This window comes from Piliocolobus tephrosceles, chromosome 10 (genome assembly GCF_002776525.5).
Source record: "Piliocolobus tephrosceles isolate RC106 chromosome 10, ASM277652v3, whole genome shotgun sequence".
NCBI lineage: Eukaryota > Metazoa > Chordata > Mammalia > Primates > Cercopithecidae > Piliocolobus > Piliocolobus tephrosceles.
This window is the reverse complement of record NC_045443.1, coordinates 60,263,433-60,284,425: the sequence shown is the minus strand read 5'-3', so window position 1 is coordinate 60,284,425 and position 20,993 is coordinate 60,263,433. Positions and strand designations below refer to the sequence as shown.

At 39.5% G+C, this 20,993-nt stretch overlaps 1 pseudogene; it reads right to left on the bottom strand.

Annotated features, from left to right (window-relative positions):
* Window positions 1-17,523: 17,523 nt before the first annotated feature.
* LOC111551268 lies at window positions 17,524-18,662 on the bottom strand (annotated as a pseudogene).
* Between the last annotated feature and the right edge of the window lie 2,331 nt (window positions 18,663-20,993).

The window sequence follows — 20,993 nt, the reverse complement described above, 5'->3', positions numbered from 1 at the left end:
AAGCGTTTGGCGAGTGTGTGTGACCTTAAGCTATACGTGTCTCATTTGTGATGACTTATTCAAAAATGCAGGGCCTTTATGTTTGAACAGTCAGTGCAGCTAGAGGCTTAAAAAAGGAAAGGCCATTATTTTATATAACTTTTTTTTTTAAGAACATGTGAAGGGGGCTATTTGGGGAATACAGTCTGAGCAATCCTAATGACTCAGTTGCGCCGATTTAAACTACATAAGTTTTCAAAGTTTGTATTTCCTATTTTTAAATATTCTTCTGCATTTAACTTCAATTATTGTAACATGTATCTGCATGCTAAAGAAACCAGCACTTTAAGAAGTCAAACAATGTTTACAGCACTCAGAGGACTTTCTAAAGGATCCCATTGGTTTGTTTTTCAAACATAATAAATTTATATAATTACTGGGGTGTATGTATATGTTGATGTGCAAATAACGTATCTTCCTACTAAACATGCATTTGTTTCTCTAAATTTTATACCTGAACATAGGATCCTGAAAGGCACAAATGACTCAGTTTCATCTTTTAGATCTTCCTGCCTGGCACCAGTGTTACTGTTGGCTAAATGTTTACTGACTGCTGAAACTAAAGCCAGCATTGCAGGTGTGTGGCACTCTAGGAGATCTGCTTTTGCATATTGCTTTCACTTAAAGAGAACACTATTCCTTCAAGCAGATAAAGAAGTTACTCTCTTTGCCATGATTGTTTCACAGTTAGAATCAGATAGGTTGTCTTGCTTTAAGCTGTGTTTCAAAGAATTTTTAAACCGTTTCTCTCCTCCCTGGCCTTTAATGCCTTAAACTAGTGACAGGCCCAGTGGGGAAGAAATCTGGGGACAAACTGCACTAATGGATGACTGCATGCCTTTACCTTAAGTGCTGAAATAAACAAACAACTTCAAAGAGAATACAGAGAGGGAGGAAAAGGCTAGCGGAGGAAAAGGGAAGGAAACGTGGGTGAAGGGCATAGGGAAATGTGAGTGAGTGGCACGTGGCTCCTGAGATGGAACCACAGCACTACATCTAATCCAAAAAAGTTCATAAAGCACTTTCACATATATCATTTCACGGTTATTAGATGAAGTACAGAATATCTTGATCTCAGAGATGAGAAAGAGGATTCAGAGAGATTGAATATCTGCCCAAGGTCACACAGGTAGTACACAAGTAGTAGAGCTGGCACACAACCTCCAACATCATCATTGTCATCACCACTGTCATCACCTTCACGCCAGATCATCATGTTTTCCTCTGAGCATGTGACCAACCCCTATACCATCCATTTGCCCAGTGTTTGCAGACACCAATTAAACAAATACATTTAAGTGCTGCTTAATAAAGGTGAATGTTATTGAAGGGAAGGAGAAACTTTGTAAATATAGCACAAAATATCATTATTTTCTGAACTATAAATTGTTTATATGAGCCACAAGCTCTGATAGATAAGGCATTAACATTTTGAAATCTCTCACAATGTATATGTAGATTGTCATTATATAAAATAACAACAACAAAAATGACGTAGCATTACAGTGTGTTAGGCCCCATTTGTGTCCTTTGCATTCTATGAGGAAAGCACTATGACTATCTTTGTTTTACAGATGAGGAAACTGAGGCATATAAACTTCAGTAACTTTCACAGAGTTATACAGCCGTTAAGCAGTAATATCTGAAAGCATCCTGGCTCTGAGTCCTCTCTGAACTGTATAATTTTATGTATTACTTTCGAAAGAAAGGAATTCTAGCTGATTATATTAGCTCAATCATTTTAAGTATCAGTATCTATGTTATTATAAATTCATTCATTCTACACTATATTCTTGACATTTTTTAATTGACAATTCTTGACAGGGTAAACCATTTCCCTTATGATACTTAAAATATTTGTTGTATACATTTTTTCAGTCATGAAAGTAAATAATAACCCTGGTGTAAAAAAGAAACTAAAACATTACAGAAATACATAAAACAGACAGTTACAGTTCTTTGTAAATGTAGCTTGCTTCCACTAGCATAATTACCATTAACATCAACTCACTTTAAACCATCTCAGTTATATTTAACTCACTTAAAACTTGATTCCTAAACTTTCAGCAATGCATATTTACAGTTCTCAGCTGATTGTATCCACTTAAAGCTTTTCCAGCAATGACAGCAGGTAGGCAACCCCAGATAAATGCAGCCTGTGTGATGAGCATTTCACCAAAGCTTATTTATCCTCAGCCATCAGCCTGCCCAGAGGTCCCCTTCTGGGGTCCAGGTCAGAATCAGCACAGCTGTGCCAAGTAACTTCCGGTGGTGGCTTCAACTGTTCTGAGAGGAGACAGAAAGCAGGCCAACTGAGAGGAGCTACATGGAGCAAGGAGAAAGGACAGGGAGAAAGGAACACAGCAGGCAGACCAAGGGACAATGCTTTCATGATCTTCAAAGCAAACTGAGAAACCCATTTTCTCTTCGTTGCTGGGAAACTGGCTCCAAAGACAATTCTAGAGGAGAGACTCCCAAAATATTTGAGTGAGGTTAAATTCATCCAAAATATCCTAATTATCACTGACTATATGTCAGGTACTGTGTTACGTACTAGGAATAGAAAGACGAGCCAGCTAGATGAATTTCCTGACTTGTGCTTACAATACAACACGGAAGACGGCTATTACATAGTCACAAAATATAATGTAAAATTGAAACCGGCATCATTGTTAAGAAGGAAAGTGATGCAGTGATATCTTGAAAAGGATCTCATGTGGATGACTAAGTTGCTGTGTGCTATGGGTAGGGGGGAAAGTGACTCATTATTTTCAAGACAAATTTCATTCAATCCTTTACATGACTCAGTAAACAAAGTATAGAGTGGTGCTCTTGTGGTGCATGCTGTCTAGTTACAGAAAACACAGACCTGTGAAAGACTTGATTTTATAGATTCCAGGCCAAAAGCAATGCCGGGCAACTTTGAATTTGCCCACTTTTCAGCTGCCTTTTTGATATTGATAAATAGCAATGTAGGGAGGGATCAAAGGGTGGAAAATGCATGGCAAATGAGATTTGGATCAGGCAATTTAAAAGGCTGATATGTTTTGCATAACATCAAAGATCAAAATTACACTGCTGGTACTGAAATGACAGTTCAAGGAAGCAGTTGCTGCTAGAAAAACAAAAGGACTAAGAATCTGACTTCCAGGGCTTAGACCTCATAGAGGAAAATTTATGGAAAGGAAAGCAGCAAAATAGCCAGCAGATCAGCTTCCCAAAACACCATCAAGGGATGTTATCTGTCCCCTAAAGAAAAACCTTTTCAACAAGAACTGTAAGAGTCTACCTATGACTGCTCGCCTGATTTGCTATATGGAAAAATAACGTACTAATAATTTTAAAAGATATGATATTCAAATAAGCCTGTGAATGGTTAATTCACTGGCTGTTTACATTCACTTGAATTCACTACAGAGAGTTTTGAACTGTGCAGAATATAGCTTTTTCCAGTTTTTCACTACAGAGAGTTTTGAACTGTGCAGAATATAGCTTTTTCAAGTTTTTTTTTGAACTTTAATTGGCATTTGTAGGCATTTTGATTTTTAAAAGCTGGCATCAAGTCCTTGCATGGAACAATATCCTGAAATTTCAAATTTTTCTATAGGAAAGTCTGCTTTTTCTTATGCCTGAGGTTTCTAAAATTTCACATCATTGGGTATTTTCTTAGAAGAGCTTCCACAGCTTTCCTTAGACTTTCAGCTGGCGTCATGACCCAAAATAATGTAGAATCACAGACAATATCATGTATAACTTTTGGAACTTTTCTCAGAGAAGTGATCTCTTATATGTTTAAAGTTTTCTTTTTGTATAGGCATATAGAAGTAAATTTTTTGCATGCTTGTATATGTATGTATATGCATACTAGAATGGTATAAATATCTGAGTAACTGTATATGTCTAGGTAGGTACATGCATCTACATACAGATATAAACATGAATACATTTAAAATAAATGTAGAAATGTATGTCTTATAAATTTTCTCACTACCAATGGGCACCCCCAATAATCGTAAACTGTTTGACAATGGGAACTACCTTCCATTGATCTATTATAAACATTTTGCTCAGCATACAGTAGGTGCTCAATAAAGTAGTTGTTACAATAAAGTGAGTTACCCAATACACCCAGTCTAAAGCAATGTATCTAAGGAAAAAAATGGAATTCATTCATGACCCTTTGACTATGGTATCAGAAATACATGAGAACCCAGGGTATATTGTTTGATTTTGGAGGTTCTAACACTGAACTTTATTAAAATATATTTATAAAGATACAGTCTGGGCCTTTTTAAAAAACTTCTTTTACTCAACTATGTAAGAAATATATTGAGAGGATTAGGCAGTTAGTCATACAATTTTCACTCCACAGTGTTGGGAACAAGCCCCCCCAACATCTGGCCATAAACTGTCCCCAAAAACTGGCCATAAACAAAATCTCTGCAGCACTGTGAAATGTTCATGATGGCCATAACACGCTGGAAGTTTGTGGGTTTACGGGAATGAGGGCAAGGAACACCTGGCCCGCCCAGGGCAGAAAACTGCTTAAAGCCCTTCTTAAACCACAAACAATAGCATGAGTGATATGTGCCTTAAGGACATGCTCCTGCTGCAGTTAATTAGCCCAACCTATTCCTTTAATTCAGTCTATCCCTTTGTTTCCCATAAGAGATATTTTTAGTTAATTTAATATCTATAGAAACAATGCTAATGACTGACTTGCTGTTAATATATATGTGGGCAAATCTCTATTCGGGGCTCTCAGCTCTGAAGGCTGTGAGACCCCTGATTTCCCACTTCACATCTGTATATTTCTGCATATGTGTCTTTAATTCCTCTAGCGCCGCTGGGTTAGGGTCTCTCCGACCAAACTGGTCTCAGCACCACAGTCCAGCCATTGCTTTTCAATATAGAATTTTACACAAAGTGTTAATAACAAATAGAAATCATTCACAAGATTTGACTGGGGAGTGGGGAGAAAGAAACCCTGAAGGGGGAATAGTTTCTGCAAAGAAAGATCTTTGCCCATATTTCAGAACATCCCCAGCCCTCTTCCTGTTTGCTTCCTCTTGCTTCTTCTTTTCTTTCCTCCTTCATCTGCTTCCCTCTTGTTTTTCCACCTTGGACTCCTTTTTTTCCTCTAGATACCCATGAGCATTAGAAATAAAATGTAAACACATCCAACCTAGTATATTAAATTCATACCAAAGTTTTGGATTGCAAAAAATACCCTATAATTGCATACTTGGAAGAGAACTTAAATTTCTCATTTATTCTGCTCATTTAACAGATGAGAAGACTGAGTCTCAAGCATTACCAACCATTATTCAACTAAAGGAATAACAGCAGAAGTTTTTAAGTAATCTAAAATGATTATTTTTCCATGATATTTGCATCAACGTGATAAATTAACCAACCACTAAGTGCTGATTGATCCTCTGATCATTATATAAGTTCCCTACGTGTGACAGATGTAAGTTTGCTGGAGCTTAAGAAGAAGGAGATTGTTTGGGTGCAGTGGCTTATACCTGTAATCTTAGCACTTTAGGAGGCCAAGGTGGGTGGCTCACTTGAGCCCAAGAGTTCGAGACCAGCCTGGGCAATATGGCAAAACAATATCTCTACAAAAAATACAAAAAAAAAAAAAAAAAAAATCAGCCAGGCTTGGTGGTATATGCCTGTAGTCCCTGCTGCTTGGGAGGCTGAGGTGGGAGGATTACCTGAGCTGAGCCTGGGGAGGTCAAGACTGCAGTGAGCCATGATTATGCCACTGTACTCCAGCCTAAGCTTCAGAACGAGACCCCCATCTCAATAAAAAAAAAATAAGCAGAAAGAATTTTTAAAAAGTAAGAAGAAAGAAATCACAGGCTGAGGAGTCAGAGAAGATGGATTGGAGGCAGCAGGAGAGACTGAGAAGGCAACACTGTCAGCTTCGTAAGGGTAGGACTGTACCTCTCGCCTTCACTTACCAGAGTGAATAGCTCATTTTCTGGCATGCAGTGTACTTTCAATACATGTTGGTTGAATGAATAAACAGAAAATGAGGAGATTAAGCATGAAAAAAACCAATATGATCTAAGTTAGAGAGATGGGAATATGCATGATATTTAGGAGAATTAAAAATAAATCAGTCTAGCACAGACGGCTTGAATAAAGAAGTAGTGGGAGGTAAGCTGGAAAAGTTGGTACCCTTCTCTGAACTTCCCCAGCATCTCAACTCACTTCTATTATACCTTCACCACATTGTACTGTGAATGATGTTTTGCTTATCCGTCTCCCCCTCCAAAAGGTAAACTCTCTTTTGAGGGCAAGAACCATGATCTCCATCAAGGAGATCTTTATGATCTTAATTTATATTATCTTGCATAATGCTTACAAAGATGCACACCTTGATGTCAAACTAAGTAGCCTGGTTGTCATCTTGAAGGCAATGGATAATCAATTAATATATTTGAGTGGGAGCCTAATGTTATCTAAATGATGAGGTTTGACATGTTAATGTCCTAGCACAGGTAGGAGTTGGGATGTGAAAAATGGTAGTGGGAGTGGACAGAAATGGGCCTAGATATGCAAAAGATACTGCATGTAATCCCAGATACACATTGTAATGGACACCATGCTCCAAAAACCACTAACATTCTTGCTCTATTGATTCATTTCCAATTACCTACATTACAAAAATATCTTATCCACGTTGAGTACCTAATAACCTTGGCTCTTACCTTTCACCATCTAGACTTTTTCCTTTCCAGAGTACCATTATCTAGGGCATATTTACACCATGTTCCATCATATCTTTAAAAAGTCTGACAAGTACATCACAATTTTATTCAGAGGAAAAAAGAACCTTATGACTTAACCTTATAATTTTCATTGATTCTGTAAACAAAAGCATCAACAAACAATAGGAAAACAGATCAAATCAGGTCATCAGACCTTATTTTAGAATGAGAAAATATGTAATCCCGGCACTTTGAGAGGCTGAGGCAGGCGGATCACGAGGTAAGGAGATCAACACCACGGTGAAACCCCATCTCTACTAAAAATAAAAAAATAAAAAAAATTAGCCAGGTGTGGTGGTGGGTGCCTATAGTCCTAGCTACTCAGGAGGCTGAGGAAGGAGAATGGCATGAACCCAGGAGGCAGAGCTTGCAGTGAGCCGAGATCGTGCCACTGCACTCCAGCCTGGGTGACAGAGTGAGACTCCATCTCAAAAGAAAAAGAGAAAAAAAAGAGTGAGAAAGCAATGTTCTCGCATTCACTCGCCTTAAAATTTTGATATGGAAATAAAAGCATGCTATTTTAAGACAGTAATTTGACATAGATCATGAATATCTAAAATTTAAAAAAAAGAATGGGTTTTTAAGAAGTTACACAATAACTTCTTTGCCCCAAAAAGAAGCATTTCAATGGACACAACACCTGGTTCTACAGCTGATCAAATATAAACACAATTATCAAGGTTTAGGGAAGAAATGATGTAAAAATCATCAACTTTGCTTTATATACATTCTACTTACCAAGGATAACATGTTCTTAGTGAGTCTAGTCTTATCAAGTACTGAGAATAAACAGCCTTTCTAGGGAATCTATCTGCTAATAAGTCAGTATTTATTAAGCATTTATGACGTGCCAGGGACTGAGTTAAACATGGCTTTATCCAGTTATATTTAATCTGTAGAACAACTAAATGAAGTAAGCATTATTACCCTCCATTTTATAGGTGAAAAATGAAGCTCAACAAACCAAGTGACTTGTCCAAGTCATACCCTGTAGCCAATGGAAAAAACATGGACTAGTGAGAAAGGATATGAGCCTTACCAAAAACCTGAGTTGAAATAGTCGTCATTCTCATTAACAGCAGTGGAAATTTGGATGATTCACTGCATCTTGGCTTTTCATTTAAAACTTGCAGGCAATATGTATAATAATTAGACTAGGAACTCTGGAGCCAGCCTGCCTGGTTCTGAACTCAAGTACTACCACTTACTGGCTGTGTGCACTTAGACAATCTACTTACCTCCATACTTTAATTTCCTTGCCTAAAAAATGTGGATGATGATGAAGATATTATTAAGCACTATTATTAATACTATTATTAAGCACATTATTAAGGAATGTTATATGGAGTATATTAATTTATAAAATGCTTAGAACTATGCCTGGCACATAGTAAATATTGTGTGTGTGTGTGTGTGTGTGTGTGTGTGTGTGTGTGTGTGTTAGCTATTATGGTAATTATGACCTACCTCCCAGGATTGTTACAAAAAACACAAAAGAAATATGTGAAACCACCAAGTTCATAGTAATAAAGATTCATTAAATATGAATCACAAAGCTTAACAGTTTAAAATTCAATGACAATGAGACCGAGATAATAAAAGACATTAATAAAAGCTGTGCTGCCATCACCCTTTTTATAGAAATTGTCAAATGTCTGTAGGCACATGGTTCTGAGTTAGATAATCCCCAAAAAAGCTGACTGAGCTTCTCCAGCCCATGGTAAGAAGTCTGCTTTTGTCAGTGGCACTGGGTTTTGTATTCTAAAGGCAGCATCAGCTCACCCTCGCATTTGCACACAGAGTAGAGATGCTCAAAGTTTTCACATAGGTATGGACAGACAACTACAAGCATCTGGTTCCTTCTGAGTCTCCAGGATTCAAATATTGCCTCAATTGCAAAGACATTTCTAACACATGGGAGAATTCGGCTCCAGAAACTTCTACAGGGGAATTAAGAATAGGATCCCCGCTGTATGCATCTTGTAGGTGGGATTTGTGTTTAGCCGCTATTAATAGAGGTTCAGAGAACTGGCTAGAGCAAATTACTGGTAAGAAGTTCAAAAGCTAACTATCCAGGGCTGGTACTGGATAGACACTGAAGGAGTGTCATTAAGTCAGAAGGGGTTAATCTGTTCAGCCATTTTAAAGGTAGAGAGAAACACTATGATTGTCGTTGAGATCTGTTGATGAGAAGACCCCAGGCCCCAGATTCAACCACCCTCAGTCCTTAAATTTTGGTTTATTTACTTAGGTGAGGTTTCAAGAGTTCATGTCAAAATGGAGCTTTAAATCTCTCCTAGGTTTGTTCCGTTAGCACAGTTTCTTCCTATATAGACCCTGAACGTTCAATAAGAACAAGCTTGTATAATCAAGAGGCCTGTCAGGACTTAATCGTTGACAGACTCCTCTTGCTGCAGCTCTTTGGAAGTTGGCTTAAATTTAGAAACAAAGCTTCAGTAGTGACTATGCTAGGGTTTAGGATCTAGAATTTAATAGTGCAGTAAGAGTTACCATTTATTCATCACAAACTACTGTGTCCTGCACTTTAGATGCTTTTTCTAATGTTTACAATAACATTGTAAGGCAGGAAATCTTCATCCCATTTTTAAAATAAGTGAAGAAACTGAGACTCAGAAAGATTAAATGAAGTGTCCAAAATGACAATGCAAATAAAACCTAGGATTATGATTCAAATCCAGTCATTGTGTAGGTTGAGTAAACTGTGTGTGGGGAAGGTACAAACTTCTAGGGAGACTAGCAGTATGTCACTCCTTGCCTTCCCAGCTGGACCTCTGCTGTCAGAAAGCTAATCTCACCTCTGAATTCTCATTCATATTCTAACCTGAAGGGTGATATTGTATCGAACCCCTAACCTCAATAGGGAAGCCACCAGGTTCAAGAGGCCAAAGAAGAGACCCAGAGCTAGTAAACAAGACATGGGGTTTTATCAGGGGCTAACATACAAGGGAGAGCATCCAGTGGCAACAGGCTGGTCAGGAAAACTGCAACTGCCTGTAAACATCATGCAGTTTATAGCATTTTCACTTAACACCTCTCCCCAACGACCTCCACCTGGCATTCTTCATTTAACTGAAAACTCAGGGCTTCAATCTCCTGTATGGCTCATGTTTCATGGGATGGGATGGGGCTCAGATGTTTATCATAGATAAGGGATGAATCTCCGGGTTGGCCACTCCCAAATTCCCTAGCTTAGAAAACAGTTTCAGGTGCATTTGCCATATAGAGTAAATGTAATGGCATGCTTAAATTATTGCTATCAGGTGCAGTTACCCTACAGGTGTGCCTAGGGCCAGACCCAGTATTGTTGCAAGCATTTTGCTCGTTTTTCATTTGTTTGTGTTTACCACAATATGCTTATGAAAGCAAGTCTGTTGGCACTAAATCCATATGCTCTCCTCAGCTCCAAATATTCCCCCAAATCCATTTAGTTCATATTAAAACACAGAGAAAAACCTTTAGTCAAGTGAGAAGAAGTCTGTTAACTACAAAAAATCACTAATAGTATCAGGGTTTCGATGTCACCAAAGGAAGACCAAGACTGGCCTCCCCAGAAGTTAAGGCAATTGAACCAGAGGTGGCTGCGGAAGCAGGTGGGGCTGAGCCAGGAACCCAGCCTGTAAAGAGTCTTGGGCCTTCCAAGCCTGCCTAGGTTCACACTGAATAATTACAAGCAACGGGAGTATGTTAGGGCTTGGGCAACTATCACCACTGAACAATTTGGTAGGAATAACAGGAAGCAACCAGATATGAAGCCTTGACAATCCAATGGCAGGAAAGAAACAGGGTGATGGGCAGGGTCAGGAACCCCTCTGTGGTGGGAACAGTTTAAACAGACGATCTATATAAAGAACGAAAGAGTCAGATGCTACAGAGAAAACACTGACCTGACATAGCAGCCTGAATCACTTTCCAAGGATGAGTTGTGCCAATTGCACCATGTTGACAGATCATTCATGATTTGCCTTGGTATCACCACCCAGGGATGGACCTTGTGCTGGGTTTTTCTAAAGTCAATTTGATCAAGCTACAAACTACATTTTCCACATTTCCTGTCCTGTATGCTTCCAGGTTACCAAAAGAACTTGGGATTTGGGAGACAGAAATAAAGTAGCAGCTATTATTTCCCAAAGGTCTTTGCAGTCACATAGCATGACAGATTGATGCAGAGCTGCCTGTCTGCATCAGAGGATCCAGTTTGCTCACACTCTCCTCTCCTCCTTGTCCAACTCTTCTTCCTGACCACTGGCACTACTGCTTAACAGAGGCCCCATGCCTACTACCAGAAGCCCAGCTACAGACCTGCAGAGGAGGTAGCTACATAAAATCAACACCTTCTCATAGACTTCCCCATGAACTTTCCCTTTGTGTTCCCACTTCAGGAACAGGATGTCCTTGATTGCTCTGTACATCCTGTCTTGTCCACCTGCACCAGGGTTTCAGGAAGATTGATTATTCCTTTAATTCTGATCTCCAACTCCTGCACCCTTGCTTCCCCAGCTCTTCCCATTGTGTCAAGTCTTTTATTCCATATACTCATGGTAATTGTGCTTCCTCGACTAATAAAGTCATCTCTACTCTAAATGGGACCTTGTTCATCTAGGAAGTAGTGATTTCTCCTTTGGTCCAGGAAGCTCCCTTGTTTATCTTAGCATTCCTCCTATATCCATAGAGAGGAAGAGAAATGAAGAAGGCTGAAAAGAAGCTTAATTCCCTAAGCCAATGAGGTAGATAGTTTCTGGCTCTTCCTCTAGTATGCACAGAGCTCTCAGGATAGCATGTCCTACATTTATTTGGGTAAAGTGTCCTCCTTTACCCTCCCAAAGAGCAACTGGGTCTCCTGAATCTTCAGTGCAGGATGAGCAAACTCTGTCTTAATTTGCTCTGGCAAGCAAGAAAGAGCATGGCACCAGCAAGCGGCCTAATGGTAAAGGAGAGTGTTAGAATAAGAAAGAAATGTATAGTGTATTTTTCCAGACTTATGGAAAGCAACATTAATCCAATTAAGGCTAAGTTAAGCAAAACTGGTAACTATTTCATTCAATTATCAAGTCCAATGATGAGTCCCATTTGAAACACAGCTGGATCTGGGGGTCCTGTTTCTCACCATTTCCTGAAATTGTTTCTCTAAGAGAAGTGGCTTCATTCTCAAGCCAGCCATCTCCCAGTGACTAAAAAAAAGAAAAAGAGAGAGAGAGAGAGAAAAAGATGGTGTGGATATACATTCTACAAGTTAACTACAAAAAGGAAGAATTCAGCTAGCTTTAGCATAAACATCCAAAGCATGACTTTGATCTGGGTTAGGCCCAGTTCCTGGAACATTCATCATGGCCAGCAGAAGTGGGATTATAACTGAGTCCATGTACTATATTTTCCAGAATAAGGCTATGCTTCAATAGCAAAGAGACTTTAAAAAATAATAATTCAATGGTTTCAAGAAAATAGAGGTATACTTCTCTCTCATAACCTGAGGTGATATTCCATAATAGTAAAGGCTCTGTTCCATGGAGTCATTCAGAAATCTAGATTTCTTCTACTTTGTTTTCCTATCAGCCCCTAGTGTCTGTGTGGTTGAACCTGGAGGAAAGCAAATCCTTGCCCCAGCTTCTGGGAAAGAAAATAGAGCACTGACAAAGCATTCCTGTTGTCTTCAGGCCTCAGCCTACAATTTGTATACATTGCTTTTGCTCACTGTCCATTGGTCCAACCTTAATCATATGTCAATGCTAAATGCAAGGGAATTGGGAAAATATAGTCTAAGTATGTGCCCAGGTAAAAAAAGGGAGTATGAACAATAACAGTCTCCATACCATGTACCCAACTCTGTGGCTAGGAAGAGGTGACAAATGTCACATCGAACCAATGTAGAATGAATTCCCCATGGAAAGGAGGATTCTGATACCAGAAAACAGGGAACAGATGATGTTCAGGCAAAAATAACAGATGTCCTCTATAGACACATACAGAATGGTACATTCAAGGACCTGTTGAAGTCAAGCATGGTCAAAAGAGCAGGTCTCAGAATCAAGCACTCTGTAGCCAACCAGAGCAGTATTTCTGAGAGTGTGTGTTTCAGAACACTTCAGTAGTATGTAATGTAGGGGAGGAAAAGTAATTTTATCTCTACCCTTCATAGTTGTTAGTTAGAATGGATCCCTGTAACAAAAGACAGGCAAATTAGAAAAATAAACAGAAGCTTAATAGCATGGATACCTCATATATACTAGCAGATAACCCAAAGAAATAAGTAAATCTCAAAGGCATGGTTTTGAGTTCAGGCTTAAATACCATCATCTGCTGAAACAAAGAAAGGAGGGTGTGGGGAAAGGGTAATTATGGAGAGATGCCCAGGAAAAGCACAGTAAACAAAGGTGTATTAGTCTGTTCTTATGCTGCTAATACAGACATACCTGAGACTGGGTAATTTATAAAGGAAAGAGGTTTAAGGGACTCACAGTTCCACATGGCTGGAGAGACCTCACAATCATGGTGGAAAATGAAGAACAAACGGACTCCTTACATAGCAGTTATATAGTTACAAGTTCTCTTACAAGAGAACTTGTGCAGGGGAACTCCCATTTATAAAACTATCAGATCTCATGAGACTTATTCACTACCATGAGAACAGCATGGGAAAGATCTGCCCCCATGATGAAATTATCTCCCATGGGGTCCCTCCCATGACACATGGGAATTGTTGGAGCTACAATTCAAGATGAGATTTGGGTGGGGTCACAGCCAAACCATATCAAAGGGCAAGGGTAGTTATGCAGATTTAAGTCAGTGCCTTCTTCATTGATGAGTCTCCAGTGATTTAGTCATCCTTCTTTTTTTGGTAGAGATAAAGCGACATCCTTACTGATAGAGATTTGCTTTACAAATATAAATTTCCCTTATGAAAGGGCAACTTCTCTGTTTTCAAAGCTTCCCCTGTGTCTGCAGTGTCTCAAATTAATCAGCTCAAAATAACCTTCATGCCAAACAGAAATATTTTGGGGTGGCATATTTTGGTCTCCTACAGTATCTTCATGCATATTTTTGACATATTTTTGGTCTCCTGCAGTAACTTAATGTTATTCTTTTAAAAGAGACTTGTGGTCAACTAAGCTTGGAAAACACAGGGTTAACCAAAATAAAGCAAGTCCTTTTGCTACAGTAGTTTTCAGTTTTTAACACAATAATCTCCAAGTTTGCAACTTGTGCCAAACTCATGTAATGTCATTAAAGCATTAGGGCATTAAGACTATTGCCAGCAGAACAAGACTACAAGAAAGTCTGCCTGGAGCAAGAGACAGACAAGTTTCAGGGCTGCAAAGTGGTGGGCAGGGCCACCACTACTGGGCTGGGCTAGGACAGATGCAGCAGAGTGATGACTAGAGCCAGCTGCAGTGGTGAGGATGAGATCAGCTAAGCCACTGTCAACAGTGAGGGGCCAGAGACAGAATTCTGAGTGATACTTGAGCAGCGACACAGTGGACACCAATTCATAACAAAATTCGCTCTTAGGTTAAGCTTCACTGGTGAAAGATAAACTCTGGTCTCAAATTTCATGAATCCCATTCTCTAAAACTGTGCTGTCCAATACAATGGCCACAAGCCACTGTCCACTATGAGATTATTTAATAGGAAATCATTAAATGCTACTGATCATTTGCGATAAAGTTACTGCAGACTGACAAATTGAATTTATTTTATTTAAATGCATTAAAATAAACTGAGGCAACATAAAATATTTTTCTATTAAATACAAATGTTATGTTTTGGTAGGTCTGCATTTCACTTTAATCATTGAAAAATTAACATCTGAATTGAGTTGTGCTCTAAGCATATAACACACACCAGATTTCAAAGACTTAATATAAAAAGAGTGTGAAATATCTCACTAATGATTTTTATATTGATTACATGCTGAAATAATACTTTGAATATATCAGTTTCAGTAAAATTATTAAAATTAATTTACTGATTTATTTTACCAACTTTTTACGTGGCTACCAGAAAATTTCAAGTTTCATATGTGGCTCACATTACATTTATGTTGGAAAGTGCTGCCTCGATCTTGTAAAATCAATTCCCCAAAGCAGGTCCTATTTCCCCAGATCAGTGATGATGTCCTCAGATGCCCTCCAGATTCTTGTTACAAAGCAATCACAACTAATCGACAGGCTTAAGGTAAAAGTTTCAAAAAAAAAAAAAATTAGAAAATCCATTAATTTGCATATTTGTGAACATGAATCATTTGTTTGAACCCATTCTTCCTTTGCCTGCCTCATACAAATTACTACCTGTCAATAAAAGGAAATGTGTTTGAACTTTACAGGAATGCATAGAATTCCCATGCTGTGTCTTTTCTAATGATAAGACAAGATCAAACAAATTTTCACCCCACAAAAAAGACAGTTAAATCAAGATCTAAGACACATATTAAGTTAAAAAGTGATTGCCCTTCAAGCTAAATCTCCAAACAGCACTTTAATTATTTTGTTGGATACTATATTCAGACATCAGCCACATTCCAAAACAAAGAATTTAAGGAGATTGGAAAGGTCTATTCTGTATAAACTTTGTGAGCCTGACATAGTAAAATCAACTAGTATATATTGAGAAACTGTTCTACACCAACACTTAGGGACTTTCAGGGGTAAGCACCTCCCCCGTGCTGATGCCCATATTTGTACCCATGTTTGTAGGACATGACTCTTCTACTCCCTAACCCCTGCTGACAGGATGGGGGTCTGTATCTGACCAAAGCTGGACAATTAGAATCTCTTCTTGGAATTTAGAATTAGAACACAGAAACTAGACTGAACTTAGTTGCTGGTAAGTGCTTGAGTTAGGAGACCTGGAAATGCAGAGGCTGGGAACAACATGCGCGGGCCGGAGCACAGTAAGATAATCTACAGTAAGACCCAGGAAGAATAAAGTTGATGTACCAATAGGAGCAGAGCCAAGATATCAACTCTTCTGAAGAAAACAAAGCAAGTAACCTTGGATTCAAATTTTCTGGGTCCTGGATCCAGTACCAAATGACATATCTCTACAATTATTACTCTCTATAATTATTATTAGAGATACCTTCAGACATTCAACACATTCCCCACTGTTTTGTTTCTGACCTAAGGTGGCTTGAATGAGTTTCTGTCCTGACAACAAAGTGATTCCCCTCTTTATTCAACCAGGAATTGGTGCTCCTTTTCCATTATGAGATTATTTAATAAGAAATTAATAAATGAAGTTAATTATAAGAAATTAATTAATAATAAAATATAGTACCCTGATAGAAAAGGGCTAAAGGCAGATTACCTAGAATGGATATTTCAAGTTAAATTTAAACAAATGTATGTGGTAGTCATACACTCCTATTACTATTTTAGAAAAGAGGAGATAACAAAAGCAAGAGGAAGAAAATAAAAGGGGAAACCAAGGCAGCTCCTGACTTTTAAGTTCTTTCCTTCAGCAGTGTCTACTCTTCCCCTTTTTGTTCTTACAAAATCCTCCAACAAAAGATAAGCTGGGTGAGGATCTGAAAAGTGGGAATGTACAAATCAGCAACTAGTTTCTAAGCATCTTATAGGAACTCAACATTATATAAGGTTGTTGGGGGAATCAGCAGGAAAAAAATCATTGATCCTTACATGCAGAGAACCACAACTACAATCTAGTTAACAGGATAACACCAGCACCAGAGTCATTACATGGACATAGAAAATTGAGGCGATTGCCTTATGCCTGAGTCCCAGAAAATATGGGTGGGTCCCATGGTATTCAAGTATTCAAGAGAAATACATGCCCCAAGCAGAATCAGGTCCACAGCCAACTGGAATACATAGACTATCTTCTAGGGGGAGACAAACTCATATTGAGGAAGGTAATATGGAGCATTAAGTCTGAAGAGCAAGTTAGAAAAAAGAGAAAGCATGTGTCTTATAGTAGAATGATTTATAATCCTTTGGGTATACACCCAGTAATGGGATTGCTGGGTCAAATGATATTTCTGGTTCTAGATCCTTGAGGAATCACCACACTGTCTTCCACAATGGTTGAACTAATTTACACTCCCACCAACATTATACAAGTGTTCCTATTTCTCCATATTCTCTCCAGCATTTGTTGTTTCCTGACCTTTTAATGATTGCCATTCTAACTGGTGTGAGATGATATCTCATTGTGGTTTTGATTTGCATTTCTGTAATGACCAGTGACGACTGAGCTTTTTTTCATATGTTTGTTGGCTGCATAAATGTCTTCTTTTTTTTTTTGTATGTACATACTTTTTACATTGTAGAGGAAATTACCAATTTTTTACAGCATACAAATGAACATAGAAATAAACCAGCAAGAAGAAATAGCATATATCTAAAGAAAAGAATCAGAATTTCTAGAACACAATAAATACCTACATCCTACTTTCTGGGAACCAAATGCCAACTACATATATATATAAAACAAGGTAAGTGCTACTACATCAGTGGTACCAAAAACACTTTCTTTGGGAATTGTAAGTAAGTATCACCCAGCGCCTGGATGCTAAATAAAAGAGCTGGAAGACTAAATAAATAGGAAAGTCACTCTACCCACTTTCCTGTTTCCATCTTTTAGGAATTCAAGTTTATTCAAAATTTTGATATATAATCCTGTACCTATGATCTCTTCAATAATTTTGGAACAGTAGTTTTAGACAACTTTAAGGCTCAAGCTCCTTCTGAATTTCCCAAAGTGTTTTTGCACTATTTTTCATATGGGCCTCCTCTTCAGCGGTCAGCTTTATCTTTATAAGGCTGGTAATACCCTTCTCTCCAAGGAAGGAATACTGAGGAATATTTTTTCATTTATTCCACAGAGGCCCTTAATTATGGTGGAAACTGGATGCGTTCTCCTAATGTTCTTCAAAATACTTTCTGTTAAGTCAGCTACAGATAGGCGAATGGCCCAAGAAGTAGAACTTTTCACTTTAATAATCTCATAGGCACTAGCAGTCACTTCTTCGTGGACATTTTTCCACTGCTCAGGATTTTTATCAGTTCCTATATCAGAGATTAGATCCCTCAAAAGGACACCAGCTATGTTCACTCCACTCCACACAGGAACACTTGAATCTCCATGCTCTCCGAGGATCCATCCATGGCAGCTTTCAGAGTGGATACGAAGTTTTTGTCCAATCAAGAATAGAAAACGAGCAGTATCTAGATTACAGCCGCTTCCAATAACACGGTTTTTAGGAAATGCACTCAACTTCCAGGCTTCGTAAGTTAAGATATCCACTGGATTGGAAACAATAATCGTTTGCAGAGGAGGCTGTGCTGGACAATACTGGAAATCACTAACTTGAAGATGGTCACATTTCGCTAGACTAAATGAAGGCGCGTTTCTCCCTTTTCTTGGTATGCCCCTGCTGTAATAATCACTAGGCTGGGGTTCGCCATGACAAGGTAATCTTTGCTACAAACAATGTTTGGCAGTTTCATGAAAGGGCTGAATGTTGAAGATCCATTGTCTCACCTTTCAGTTTGCCTTCATCAAGATCCACAAAGGCAAGTTCATCACTCAAGCCTTTTAATAAGATGCTGATAGCGCAGGCCATGCCCACTGATCCAGTTCCTATGAAAGTGACCTTACTGTGATGACAGGGCTCCTCGAAGTGAGGCGCTCAGTAAGCTCACTCTTCACAGTCGCCATCTTGCTCACGGGGGTGAAGAGCCAGGCGCCCTCGAGCAGCATGCACGCCGCCTGACGGGGACACAGGGCCATCCCCAGGCACAGAAAATTCGCTCCCGCCGAGCTCACTCTCTGGCTGACCCACACAACAGGCACAGTCCAACTCATGGCTGCTCACTCAAAACGTGGAGGGAGAGAACGGAAAAAAACTGCTGACCAGAATGTCGAGACGCCGAGAGAGCCGTTGGCAGCACCTTCCAGCCCTCTATGGCGGGTGCGCACGACCTGCCCCCGGCCCTCTACTGCGGCTGCGTGGGTCTTGCCAGCGCCTCCAATACGTGCTTTCCGTGGGTGCTCAGACTAAGGCAGTGAAGGGCTGCTTCTCTAGCAAGTGATTTCTGGAGTCAGTTTTACAAAGAGTATTCTCATCATTAAGAGGCTAACCCAGATCCCTGGAATTACTGGTTTTCTATTTTTAGTATGAATGTCAAGGAAAAATGCTTCTAGTGACTACAGATGAAAATCAGGTTACATCTTCTGAACCGTGGCCCTGCCGGGAAGGATAGGGCACTGTGCTTTGCGTACCGGGGGCTGCCTGCACCATCTCCCAGTATCCCAGAAGGGGGCTCCTGCTTTCTGATGTATGGCGCTGGAGGCCTATTTATAAAGGATCCCACTGCCTTGGTGCCAGTCCTGGCCAGACCCACCCTGGGACAGTCAGCAGGAGCTTGAGCGGGGTCGGGGACGACTCGGAGTCACTTCAGCACTAAAAACTGACCAGATGAGAATGCTACTCCTTTCTCATGCCGGAGGAAAGCCTTTGATTGTGGGTCCCGAAGAAAAACGACTTCTCGGCTAGAAAGTTGGTGATGTAGCCTTCAGTTAAAATAAGGATATCTCTTACACGTCACTGTGAACTCCTAAAGCTTTCCACACTGAGAAGCTAATCACCCCAACCCCACACCACACATATAGTGAGCCCCAGCCCAGAGCTCGCAAGACAAGGGAAGATCTGCTTTCCGGTAATGCAGCCATGGCTGTGCTTCTCTTATTGAACCATGCAGGGCTTTTCCTTTTAGCCAATGATAATGTTGTAATAAATCCAGCTAGCATTCCTGCTGCATCAATAGTACCAAGGAAAATTCCACTTTTAACCAGGAAAAGACAGTCATCTGTGGACCCCAGAGCCTCCAGCAGAGAGGCTGGCTGCCCAGTCCCAGAGCCCGCTGTCTCCATGTTTAGGTTGCCTCTACTGTCTTCTTTTGAGAAGTGTCTGTTCATATCCTTTGCCCACTTTTGATAAGGTTGTTTTTTTCTTGTAAATTTGCTCAAGTTCTTTGTAGATTCTGAATAGTATGTTTATTGTAGCACTATTGACAATAGAAAAGACTTGGAACCAACCCAAATGCCCCTCAGTGATAGACTGAATACAGAAAATGTGCCACATATGCACCATGGAATACTATGCAGCCTTAAAAAAGGATGAGTTCGTGTCCTTTGCAGAGACATGGTTGAAGCTGGAAACCATCATTCTCAGCAAACTAACACAGAAACAGAAAACCAAACACCACATGTTCTCACTCATAAGTGAGAGTTAAACAATGAGAACACACGGACACAGGGAGGGGATTATCACACACCGGGGCCTGTTGTGGGGTGAGAGGCAAAGGGAGGGATAGCATTAGGAGAAATACCTCATGTAGACGACACGTTGATGGGTGCAGCAAACCACCATGGCACGTGTATACCTACGTAACAAAGATGCACATTCTGCACTTGTATCCCAGAACTTAAAGTATAATTTTTTAAAAAAGTAGAAAACATATTGAAAACATATTCAAGTGTATATGAAACATTTATCAAGATAGCTCGTACATTGGACCATAATAAAAGTCTCAATAAACTTAAAAAAAAAAGAGAGAAAGCAATTCGGTGTAAAGCTGAGAGGATGCAGATTGAGATAACCATGAAGGAGGGGTGGGCCAGGGCAAGCATCTCAGAACAAAGACTGAGACCTAGACAAGCAAGAGCTAGTGCAGTGCCTCTGTGGTTTGGGGCAGGGTAAGAGGTCTGGGGATGGGATGACAGTTCCACAGGATGGTGAGAGGTCTGACAACAGATGTTGTCTGGGGCACAGAAAGTCCAGTGCCAACCCATAATCCCACACACTCTCAAAGGCAAAATCTGCCCCCAACTAACACTTCCTATCTTTAAATTGCAGCTGAATGTTTGCATTTTAGCCATCGTGTCTAGACTTGGATTATATAGTCGAAGACATTAATTTTAAAGATGAGGTTATTGGGGGACAAAGAAGTTACATGACTTGATTGAAGCCAAACTGCTAATGGCAGAGTCAGGACTAAAATACAAATGTCCTGATATTTAGTCCAAGTTTTCTATTGAAAACTTCCTTTTAAAGTCCAACTTAAAAAGGCCAACTTTTAGTATTGTATTCTAAAAATACAAATGCCCTGATATTTAGTCCAAGTTTTCTATTGA